Here is a 12,851-nt window from a genome sequence, read left to right as displayed (position 1 = left end):
ACGCAGGTCACGGGGAGAACGTACAAACTCCTTACAGTGCAGCACCCGTAGTCAGGATCGAACCTGAGTCTCCGGCGCTGCATTCGCTGTAAAGCAGCAACTCTACCGCTGCGCTACCGTGCCGCCCTTACAATACTCTCACAATGTTATTGGATAGGGAATTCCAGTGACAATGAAGAACCAACAATATATTTTCAATGCAGGTTAATGTGCAGATTGGATAGTTAGAGTGGTTAATGGGGTGTTATTCAAGTGTATAGAAAGGAACTGCAGATGCTGGTTTAAACCGAAGATAGACACAAAAAGCTGGAGTAACTCAGTAGGACAGGCAGCATCTTTGGAGAGAAGGAATGGGTGACGTTTCACGTCGAGACCCTTCTTCAGACTGGTTAGGGATAAGGGAAGCGAGAGATATAGACGATGATGTAGAGAGATAAAGAACAATGAATGAAAGATATGCAAAAAAGTAACGATGATAAAGGAAACAGGCCATTGTTAGTTGTTTGTTGGGTGAAAACGAGAAGCTAGTGCGACTTGGGTGGGGGACGGATAGAGAGAGAGAGAATGCTGGGGTTACTCGAAGTTAGGGAAATCAATATAACACTGAGCTGTAAGCTGTCCAAGGGAAAAATGAGATGCTGTTCCCCCAATTTGCGTTTAGCCTCACTTTGACAATGGAGGAGACCGAGGACAGAAAGGTCTGTGAGAGTAAGGGGAAGGAAAATTAAAGTGTTTAGCAAGGGTTGATTTGGTCTGGATAGTGTCAAGCTTCTTGAGTGTTGGAGATGGAGTTATCTACGCAAGCACAGAGTATTCTATCACTCTGACAAAGGGGTCTCAGACCTGAAACGTTTTAATTGTTTCACAGCACTGCCTGATCTGCTGAATTATCGAGCCAGTCACAGAGTTATACAACACCATTTGACCCAACCAACTTGCCTACCATGATAACTAGTGAAGTGAACTAGTAGAACTAGTAGTAGTCAAACTAGTGAATATTGCTGAACAAGGGTCTCGACCTGAAACTTGACTCATTCCTTCTCTCCAGAGGTGGTGCCTGTCCGGCTGAGTTACTCCAGCATTTTTTGTCTACCATGATAACTAGGTTGCCTACCTGAGCTACTATTTACCTGTGTCTGGCCAATAACCCTCTATAACTTTCCTATCCACGTACCTGTTTAAATGTATTTTAAACATTATAATTGCATCTGCCTCTACCACATGGGTCTGGCAGCTCATTCCATATACCCACTGCTCTCCATGTGAAAACTTTCCCCTCAGGTGCATTTTAAATCTTTCCTTTTTTATCTTAAACCTGTGCTCTACAAATTTAGATACCCCAACCATGGGAAAAAGGATAGTGCCCATTAATTTTATCTGTCCCTCATGATTTTATATACCTCTATAAAGGTAATATTTTAGTCTCCTATGATCCAAGGGGGAAAAAAATGCTCCAGACTATCAAATCACTCCTCATAATTGAAGCCCTCCAGTTCCGGCAACATCCTTGTAAATCATTTCTGTATCCTTTCCAGTTTAATCTCATTCCTCCTACAGCTTGGGAAGTAGAACTGTACATAACACACCAAGTGCAGTGTCCACAACGTCTTGTACAGCTGTAACACAAAGTCCTTGTATGAATATTGACTTCTCTAACGTCAAGTAACCCCTGCATTCCCCTTCTCCCCATCCCTCCCCCACCCAAGTCGTACCAGCTTCAAAGTCGTCTTGTTGAGCCCCATTGTCTGTACTCGTTCTCACCTTACAAACAGCTAACAATGGCCTGTTCCCTTTATCGTTGTTAATTTTTTGCAGATCTTTCATTCATTTGTTCTATATCTCTCTACATCACCGTCTATATATCTCTCTTATTTCCCTTTCCCAGGAATCTCAGTCTGAAGAAGGGCCTCAACACGAAACATCAACTATTCCTTTTCTCCAGAGATGCTGACCCGCTGAGTTACTCCAGCTTTTTGTGTCTATCTTCGCTTTTAAACCAGCATCCGCGGTTCTTTCCTACACATCTTGTGTTCAATGCCCTGACCATTGAAGGCAGACATGCCAAACATTTTCTTCACGGTGGCACGGTGGCGCAATGGTAGAGTTGCTGCCTTACAGCACTTGCAGCACCGGAGACCCGGGTTCGATCCCGACTACGGGTGCTGTCTGTACGGAGTTTGTACGTTCTCCCCGTGACCTGCATGGGTTTTCTCCGAGAACTTCGGTTTCCTCCCACACTCCAAAGACACACAGGTTTGTCGGTTAATTGGCTTGGTAAATGGAAAAATTGTCCCTAGTGTGTGTAGGATAGTGTTAATATGCGGGGATCTCTGGTCAGCGCGGACCCGGTGGGTCGAAGGGCCTGCTTCCACGCTGTAACGCTAAATTAAACCCTGTCTACCAGTGTCATCATTTTGAGGGAACTATGTACTTGCACCTTTAGATATCTCTTTTCTACGACATTCTCCTGAACCCTCGAGATTTACTCGGTCTGTCCTGCCCTGGTTTGACTTCTGAAAGTACAACACTTTATTCAAGTTAAATTTGCATCTATTATTCATGGAATGAGATGTTATAGGAGCAGTTTGAAAGTGATATAGGAGTGTTATGTGCCGCAAATAGGTCAGGGTGTGCTAATGGAAGCAAACAAAAAGAAGCAATATCTCAAATGGATGCCCTCAATTAAAAATGGACAGTTCTTACATAGAAAGAGAAAGAGAAATCAAATGATCAGAAGTTGGATAATTTGATATTGAATTATGAGGGCTGTAACATACCCATGTTGAAGGCCTTGGGCCTTGCTATAGTACATGAGGTACAGACAACTGGGTCAGTGTGGGTCAGTGTGGGAATGGGATAGAGAATGAAAATGGCAGACAACAGAAAGCTCAGGGTATCCCCTGGGTAACCAATTTCCCTCCTGGGATAAATAAAGTTCTATTATATTGTATCGTATTGAACACAATGGCCCTGCAAAATAGCCAGTCAAAGTACATTTGATTTCTCCAGTGTCAGAGAGATCACTTTGTGAACACCAAATGTAGATGTTGGATGCGTTACGGTTTCAGTCCCTAGTTGGTGGGAAGGTTGATCTTCTGCAGTTCCATGAGAAAGTGCAACAGGACACCCACGGGTTTGGTGGGAATGGAAGAGTGGTCTGGAAAGTTGCTACCCTTTGAAATGCTGAAAGGGGTGGAGAAGGGAGGGGCGGGGGTGGGGCAATGGGGTGTGAGTGTCACGGGTATACGTGTCTGTTGGTGAAATCCTGTTGGAGTGGTCAGATATTACAAAGCAGGATGGTCCATTAAATGTGGAGGCTGGTGGGATGGTTGGTGAGCTGTCTCCTTGCTCTGACCTTATCGAATGCCAGCACATGCTGGATGTGCATGGTGCAATCCTGCTTATGCCTTATTATTAACCTGAAAGAAACCCATCAACATCTTCCTAAGTGTAATTATTCATAACAGTGATTCGGAATGTTTGGAGATACAGCATGGAAACAGGCCCATTCGGCCCACCGGGTCCGCGCCGACCACCGATCCCCACATATTAACGCAGTATCCTACACCCACTCGGGACAATTTTTACATTTACCAAGCCAATTAACCAACATACCTGTACGTCTTTGGAGTGTGGGAGGAAACCGAAGATCTCGGAGAAAACCCACGCAGGTCATTGGGAGAACGTACAAACTCCGTACAGACAGCACCCGTAGTCGGGATCGAACCCGGGTCTCCGGCGCTGCATTCGCTGTAAGGCAGCAACTCTACCGCTGCTCCACCGTGCCCCCCCCCGAACCAATGATTGTAACATTTACTGAATTAGTGGTTTTAAGTTGTGACAATATCAGGAGATATTTCACAAAGTGGGGTCAGTTTACTAAGGGACATGAACTGGAAGTGTAATCGTCTGATAGTAAAAGGTTCTGATACTGAAAGAGGATTGAAGATGGAGGGGAAAACTGCACAGTGGATCAGATTGCAAGCAAATGTTCATTATTAAATAATTACAGGTAGGAACATAGTCAGCAGATCATTTAGAAAAGCACAATATTTTAGTAAACTGCTGACACTTAATTTCATTATATTATCATGTGTATAATTTATCATTTCAACAATACAGAGTGTCAGAGTGCAAAATTGCTTGAGATAAAAAATGAGAACTGTGTAATGAATGTTATTGTTAACAGCAATCCTATCAATTAACGATGGAAAAAAACCATTCTCAATGCTCCCAGGCTTCTGATGATGGGTTTTAAATTTATGCTCCCAATTACTGAATCAGCAGAAGTACTTCTTGTAATTTAGATAGCAAAATACCATGATTTTTAACCTTCTCTTTAACTCCCTTGGTCTTACAAAAAGACACATGCCATTATACTCTGGTAACAAAAAGTCCATCACTTTTTTCACGTTAGCGAATTATCTGAACAACCTTTACATGTTCCCGCCATTGCATTCTTCAAATTTTAATAAGATTCTAAAAGTCTGGTGCCTTTCCTTATTTTTGAGTTGATTAACAATTATTGCTTGTGTAAGAAAATAACTGCAGATGCTGGTACAAATCAAAGGTATTTATTCACAAAATGCTGGAGTAACTCAGCAGGTCAGGCAGCATCTCAGGAGAGAAGGAATGGGTGACGTTTCGACCCGAAACGTCACCCATTCCTTCTCTCCTGAGATGCCGCCTGACCTGCTGAGTTACTCCAGCATTTTGTGAACAATTATTGCTTAATAACCACACTCGTGGCAAGAGAGCATAAAAACAATACGATAGTTCCTCTGTCCCTCTCTTCCCCTCCCCCATCCCAGTTCTCCCTCTATCTTCCCGTCTCCAGCTATATCCTTCCATTGTCCCGCCCCCCTGACATCAGTCTGAAGAAGGGTCTCGACCCGAAACGTCACCCATTCCTTCTCTCCCGAGACGCTGCCTGACCCGCTGAGTTACTCCAGCATTTTGTGAATAAATACCTTCGATTTGTACCAGCATCTGCAGTTATTTTCTTATAAAACAGTACTTGTCTCGATATGCGCGGGGTCGTTTTACAGCAGCACACCTCTCTCTCTCTCTCTCTCTCTCTCTCTCTCTCTCTCTCTCTCTCTCTCTCTCTCTCTCTCTCTCTCTCTCTCTCTCTCTCTCTCTCTCCCTCTCTCCCTCCCTCTCTCTCCCTCTCTCCCTTCCTCTCTCCCTCTCTCCCTCTCCCCCCTCTCTCTCTCTCTCTCTGCCTCCGTCCGCGGCGCTAATCGAGACTCAGACCGGCGCTGAACCCGTCTCATGCACGAACACATCAGGTTTATTGGCAAGAGAGAGAACAAAAAGAATACCTGTCTTGGTATGTGCGGGGTCGGTCTTACAGCAGCACACAGCTCTCTCTCTCTCTCCCTCTCTCTCTCTGCCTCCATCCACGGTGCTGATCGCGACTCAGCTGTTCGGTGAACCCCTCTCGTACATGAACTTAAACTAACTTCTGCCTAACCGACGCCTGCCTTTGTATAGGTAAGAAATCAGGTGTCGAAATAACCGCCGTTAAGCCCTGGTTAATAACGCTGCTCCCAAATTCAGACGATATCCAATGGCAGGGGACTGCATCCGAGCGAGCCCCCCACATCCTTAGGGAACCAAGTGCTATCAGCTGCAGACTGGCGTGTAAAGCAATACACAGCACTACAGACTTGGCGCGCAAATCAATACACACAGCGCTACAGACTCTGTACGGACAGCACCCGTTGTCAGGATCGAACTGGGGTCTCTGGCGCTGCAAGCGCTGTAAGGCACCAACTTCTACCTCTGCACCAGCGTGCCATCCTTAGCGGCTGTTACGTACATGGCCTAAGTTGACTCTGCAGAGTGGTGCAGAGATAATTGTTGTAAGTGTCAACATTTCCACCCTTTCCTTGCTGTGGCAACCAAAACCACACATAGTTTTCCATACGTGGCCTCAGCAACATTTGAGGCTTTCTCGCCTGATCAGGGAGGATTTGTGTCGATCCCTGAAGCACCACTGGCCAAATTGCTTTGAGGCTTCAGTTTAATTTGGTCATGGGTGGCAAGCCGGCAGTGTTTACTATTGACTGCAAAACGTTGCCCATTGTACCTGGTGACGATTCTGGGATAAATACTGTCCCATGGTCATTCAGCTTGAGACTGCCTGAGGGTCAATTTTAGTTGCCAGACTGAAAAATAATATCTGGTGTTGCATCCAGATTTTGAACCATGTTGCCAATTTTCCCACTTAAGCATGGAGTTCCAATTCCCATATAGAATTATTGCGAAATGAATGATTTTCCCTCTATTCCTTCTTCTCTCACAATATTTTAGTCTTGGGCTAATGAGTGGACTGGAACATATGATCCACAGCAGTGGTCTCCGCATTAAGAGAGAATCTCCCTTAATATGTACTGCTGCAATAAATAAAAGTAATGATTCCCTCAGAAAATTACAGTGATCCTCAACTCCATATGTCACCTCAGTGCAAGTCTCTGAAAGCCATTTATTGACCAAAAGAAGAAAGGAACATATGTGCAGAACTCCTCAAGTCAAGTCAAGTCAAGTTTATTTGTCACATACACATACACGATGTGCAGTGAAATGAAAGTGGCAATGCCTGCGGATTGTGGACAAAAAAGAATTACAGTTACAGCATATAAATAAAGTTAATAAGTTAAAATAGAGAAGACAACATTTAGTCCCTGGAGTTATAAAAGTTAACAGTCCTGATGGCCTGTGGGAAGAAACTCCGTCTCATCCTCTCCGTTTTCACAGCGTGACAGCGGAGGCGTTTGCCTGACCGTAGCATCTGGAACAGTCCGTTACTGGGGTGGCAGGGGTCCCTCATAATCTTGCTTGCTCTGGATCTGCACCTCCTGATGTATAGGTCCTGCAGGGGGACGAGTGTAGTTCCCATGGTGCGTTCTGCCGAACGCACTACTCTCTGCAGGGCCATCCTGTCCTGGGCAGAGCTGTTCCCAAACCAGACTGTGATGTTGCCGGACAGGATGCTCTCTACAGCCCCAGAGTAGAAGCAATGAAGGATCCTCAGAGACACTCTGAATTTCCTCAGCTGTCTGAGGTGGTAAAGGCGCTGCTTTGCCTTACCCACCAGTGCGGCAATGTGCGTTGCCCATGTCAGATCCTCTTTGATGTGGACTCCCAAGTATTTAAAACTGCTCACCCTATCCACAGTAGACCCATTTATCTCCAGTGGCGTGAAATAGAGTCAATCATTAACAGAGTTTGCAACTAATTGACTCTGGATATATTCACACGTTTTAAAATTAGATACAAATAATTCTATGAGTATGCACTAATTGGAACAGTAGTGCCCATTATTCTTTCATTGCTGCCAATATAACACAAAGTTGAGGGTTAAGGAGGAAGTTTGAGTTGGTTGTCCAGTAAAGCATGAATGAGTTTTGATGTGGGGTGAGAGCTGCTTTAGGTCCTCATCGTCCACCCTGGGTAGTTCTACAGAACGGGCAAAATTTGCAGCAAAGCGTCAACTACGGCACTCTGAAGCACCAATTGCCACTTTTGATTGGTGTAGTTGACATACGAAAGAAGAAAGAAGAGGAAGAAGTTTTGATATCCTTCCTTCTCAGATTGACAAAGACGGTAATCTTAATTTTGGAACTGTGCACCAGAGCATGCAATATGGCTCATGTAACATCAGACTAATCATTGGAATTTAACCAATGTTATTTAGATATCCAGAAATCACCAGAGGGCAGGGCCCCACAAAAAGCACAACCATAAAACTCTGGACAATTTCCCACTCTAGTGATGCTTGTCAAACAGATTTTCCAGACTATTGGATGTTATTTCTACTAAGACACAAAGAGATTTTTAATTGACTCTTTTTTCAATGTAACATATTATTATTATTATTTTCTTTCATGGACTGGTTAAGTTTAAAGGTAGTACAGGAATTGCGGTCGGAGCGAGTGGGACACGAGATTCGGGGACCAAATGAATTAGACATTAGACAAGAGACAACAGGTGCAGGAGTAGGCCATTCGGCCCTTCGGGCCAGCACTGCCATTCACTGTGATCATGGCTGATCATCCTCAATCACTACCCTTCTCCTGCCTTCTCCCCATATCCCTTGACTCCGCTATCTTTAAGAGCTCTATCCAACTCTCTCTTGAAAGCATCCAGAGAATTGGCCTCCCCTGCCTTCTGAGGCAGAGAATTCCACAAATTCACAACTCTCTGGGTGAAAAGGTTTTTCCTCATCCCCGTTCTAAATGGTCTACCCCTTATTTTTAAACTGTGGCCCCTGGTTCTGGACTCCCCCAACATCGGGAACATGTTTCCTGCCTCTAGCGCGTCCAATCCCTTAATAATCTTGTTTCAAAAAGATCCCCTCTCATCCTTCTAAATTCCAGTGTATCCAAGACCAGTCGCTCCATTCTTTCAACATATGACAGTCCCGCCATCCTGGGAATTAACCTCATGAACTCCCTCAATAGCAAGAATTTGGAGACCAAAATTGCACACAATGCTCCAGGTGTTTGTCTCACGAGGGCCCTGTACAACTGCAGGAGGACCTCTTTGCTCCTACACTCAACTCCTCTTGTTATGATGGCCAACATGCCATTAGCTTTCTTCACTGCCTGCTGTACCTGCATGAAATTGAGGAAAGCACGGGAACTGGGGCTCTGGTGAGTGGGAAGGAAGAGTGGCAATCATCATCTTGTGAGCTATTTGTTGCCCCATTGGCATTTCTGAGTCAATGGCAGACACAAAATGCTGGAGTAACTCAGCAAGTCAGGCAGCATCTCTGGAGAGAAGGAATGAGTGACGTTTCGGGCCGAGACCCTTCTTCAGACTGATGTCAGGGGAGTGGGCGGGACAGAGATAGAATGTGGTCGGAGACGGTAAGACTGGTGGGAGAACTGGCAAGGGGGAGAGAGAGGGAAAGCAAGGGCTATCTGAAGTTAGAGAAGTCAATGTTCATATCGCTGGGGTGTAAACTACCCAAATGAAATATGAGGTGCTGTTCCTCCAATTTCCGCTGGGCCGCAATCTGACAATGGAGGAGGCCCAGGATAGAAAGGTCAGATTGGGAATGGGAGGGGGAGTTGAAGTGCTGAGCCACCGGGAGATCAGGTAGGTTAAGACGGACTGAGCGGAGGTGTTCAGCGAAACGATCGCCGACCCTGCGCTTGGTCTCGCCGATGTAGAGAAGTTGACACCTGGAACAGCGGATACAATAGATGAGGTTGGAGGAGGTGCAGGTGAACCTCTGCCTCACCTGGAAAGACTGTAGGGGTCTTTGGATGGAGTCGAGGGGGGAGGTAAAGGGACAGGTGTTGCATCTCCTGCGGTTGCAGGGGAAAGTACCTGGGGAGGGGGTGGTTACGGTCGGATGGGACGAGTGGACCAGGGAGTTTCGGAGGGAACGGTCTCTGCGGAAAGCAGAAAGGGGTGGAGATGGGAAGATGTGGCCAGTAGTGGGATCCTGTTGGAGGTGGTGAAAATGTTGGAGGATTATATGCTGTATGCGACGGCTGATGGGGTGGAAGGTGAGGACAAGGGGGACTCTGTCTTTGTTACCGATCGGGGGAGGGGGACCAAGAGCGGAGCTGCGGGATATCGAGGAGACCCTAGTGAGAGGCTCATCTATAATGGAAGAGGGAAATCCCCGTGTCCTAAAGAATGAGCACATCTCCGATGCCCTGGTATGGAACACCTCATCCTGGGCGCAGAAGCGACATAGACGGAGGAATTGGGAGCAGGGGATAGAGTCTTTACAGGAAACAGGGTGGTTAGAACTGTTGTCAAGATAGCTATGGGAGTCAGTAGGTTTGTTGTGGATGTCGTTCAATAGTATGTTTCCTGTGATGGAGATGGTGAAATTTAGAAATGGTCGGGAGATGTCGGAGATGGTCCAAGTGAATTTGAATGCAGGATGGAAATTAGTGGTGAAGTTGAAGTCAGTGAGTTCTGCATGGGTGTAGGAGGTAGCTCCAATGTAGGCGTCAATGTAGTGGAGGTAGAGTTCGCTGATATGGCCAGTGTACGCCTGGAACAGGGATTGTTTGACGTAACCTACAAAGAGGCAGGCATAGCTGGGGCCCATGCGAGTGCCCATAGCTACGCCTTGGATTTGAAGGAAATGGGAAGAGTCGAAGAAGAAGTTGGTGAGCGTACGGACCAGCTCTGCTAGGCGGAGGAGAGTATTGGTAGACGGAAATTGGCTGATTCTGCGGTCGAGGAAGAAACGGAGGGCTTTAAGACCCTCCTGGTGGGGGTTGGAGGTATAGAGTGACTGGACATCCATGGTAAAGATGAGGGAGTGGGAGCCTGGAAAACGGAACTCACTGAGGAGACGGAGAGCATGTGAGGTGTCTTGTTCATAGGTAGGGAGGGATTGGACCAGGGGGGATAGGATGGAGACGAGGTATGTGGGACATGAACAAGCAGAAACAATGGGACTGCTCTGCTCTGTTTGTGGATTTTGGGGAGAAGATAAAAACGGGCTATGCGTGGCTGGGGAACGATAAGTCAAGTCAAGTCAAGTCAATTTTATTTGTATAGCACATTTAAAAACAACCCACGTTGACCAAAGTGCTGTACATTTGATTAGGTTCCAATAGAAAAAAAAATGAAAACATACAGTAGTACGCAAACAGTTCACAGCGCCTCCTCAATGAGCCTCAAACGCTAGGGAGTAGAAATATGTTTTGAGCCTGGACTTAAAGGAGTCGATGGAGGGGGCAGTTCTGATCGGGAGAGGGATGCTGTTCCACAGTCTAGGAGCTGCAACCGCAAAAGCGCGGTCACCCCTGAGTTTAAGCCTAGACCGCGGGATAGTGAATAGCCCCAAGTCGGCCGATCTGAGGGACCTGGAGTTAGAGAGGGGGGTTAGAAGATTTTTGATGTAGGGGGGGGAGTGTCCATTTAGGGCTTTATACGTGAATAGGAGGAGCTTGAAGTTGATTCTGTACCGTACAGGGAGCCAGTGGAGAGAGGCCAGAATCGGGGTGATGTGGTCCCTTTTACGGGTACCCGTCAGGAGTCTCGCTGCGGCGTTTTGGACCAGTTGCAGGCGGGACAGGGAAGATTGGCTGATCCCAGTGTATAGGGAGTTGCAGTAGTCTAGGCGGGAGGAAATGAAAGCGTGAATGATTTTTTCTGTGTCGTCGAATTTGAGGAAAGGTTTGATTTTAGCTATGGTTCGAAGTTGGAAGAAGCTGGCTTTTACCACAGCGTTGACTTGCTTATCAAATTTTAATGCAGAGTCAAATATCATGCCGAGGTTTTTGACATGCGGTTTGACTAGGCAGGATAGGCTTCCAAGACTGCCTGTTATCAATTTGATGGAGTCGGGGGGGCCGAATAGGATGACCTCAGACTTGCTCTCATTTAATTGGAGGAAGTTCTGTGCCATCCAACATTTTATGTCCTCAAGGCAGTGTGAGAGGCTGTTTAAATTTGACTGGTTGTTGGGTTTCAGGGGGAGGTAAAGCTGAGTGTCATCGGCATAGCAGTGGAAAGAAATGCCGTGCCTTTGAATGATTTGGCCAAGGGGGAGCATGTATAGAGAGAAGAGAATGGGGCCTAGGATGGAGCCTTGTGGAACTCCGCAGGAGAGGCTAGCTGGAGCAGAGGAATAACTGCCTATGTTGATGGCGAAACTCCTATCTTTGAGGTACGAAGCGAACCAGCTCAGGGCAGTGCCATCAATGCCAACCGCGTACCGGAGACGGTCAATAAGGATGGTGTGGTCCACTGTATCGAATGCTGCGCTGAGGTCGAGAAGGAGCAGGATTGCACAGTCGCCGGTGTCGATGGCGAGAAGCAGGTCGTTGTGTACCTTCAACAAGGCAGACTCTGTGCTGTGGTGGGCTCTGAAACCTGACTGGAAACTTTCCAGGATGGTGTTTTGGTGCAGGTAGGGCACTAATTGGTTAAGGATTGCCTTTTCAAGGACTTTTGACAGGAATGGCAGTTTGGAAATGGGTCTGTAGTTGCTAGGCAAGGTGGGGTCTAGGTTAGGTTTTTTCAGTAGGGGCTGGACCACCGCGTGCTTGAAACTGGTTGGAACAGTGCCAGTGGCCAGAGAACTGTTGATAATAGAGAGGATGCTGGGACCAGCTATTGCAATGACATCCTTCAGAAGGGCAGTGGGGGCAGGATCAAGGGGGCAGGTTGCAGGTTTCATAGTGGATAAGGTTGGAGGCTTTAGAGGGCAGAGCACCGGAAGTGATGAAATCAGTAACGGTGTTTGAGATGAAGGCCAGGTGCTCGTCTGTGGGGTTCTCAGGGATAGGGCCGGTGCACGCCTGGAATTGGAGGAAGTGGGAGGAGTATCTGAGTCAATAGATTGTGGATTAACAGAGTTTTACTGTAAATTGCATTGGACAACACAGCGTGAACAACGTTGCTCATAGACAATAGACAATAGACAATAGACAATAGGTGCAGGAGGAGGCCATTCGGCCCTTCGAGCCAGCACCGCCATTCAATGTGATCATGGCTGATCATTCTCAATCATACCCCGTTCCTGCCTTCTCCCCATACCCCCTGACTCCGCTATCCTTAAGAGCTCTATCTAGCTCTCTCTTGAATGTATTCAGAGAATTGGCCTCCACTGCCCTCTGAGGCAGAGAATTCCACAGATTCACAACTCTCTGACTAAAAAAGAAGGGTCTCGACCCGAAACGTCACACATTCCTTCTCTCCAGAGAAGCTGCCTGACCCGCTGAGTTACTCCAGCATTTTGTGAAATAATCCAAACTAGTAATGGTCAATAATGAACAGCATACCTTTTGACATCTCTGACAAAGTCTTCTGATATCAATGGTTCAATAGTACTTTAATATCACGTGTACCAACTATAATTCCAG

The 12,851-nt window shown here is 46.5% G+C and overlaps 1 protein-coding gene across 1 annotated transcript in view; it reads right to left on the bottom strand.

The window, feature by feature from the left end:
* The window catches only part of LOC144601493 (leucine-rich repeat-containing protein 27-like), an 89,098-nt gene that overhangs the window by 3,944 nt on the left and 72,303 nt on the right, over nucleotides 1-12,851 (bottom strand). The gene's annotated exons all lie outside the window — the stretch shown is intronic.

Source organism: Rhinoraja longicauda, chromosome 16 (assembly GCF_053455715.1).
Source record: "Rhinoraja longicauda isolate Sanriku21f chromosome 16, sRhiLon1.1, whole genome shotgun sequence".
Taxonomy (NCBI): Eukaryota; Metazoa; Chordata; class Chondrichthyes; order Rajiformes; family Arhynchobatidae; genus Rhinoraja; species Rhinoraja longicauda.
The sequence above is the reverse complement of the archived record's forward strand: the minus strand, read 5'-3'. Positions and strand labels throughout refer to the sequence as shown.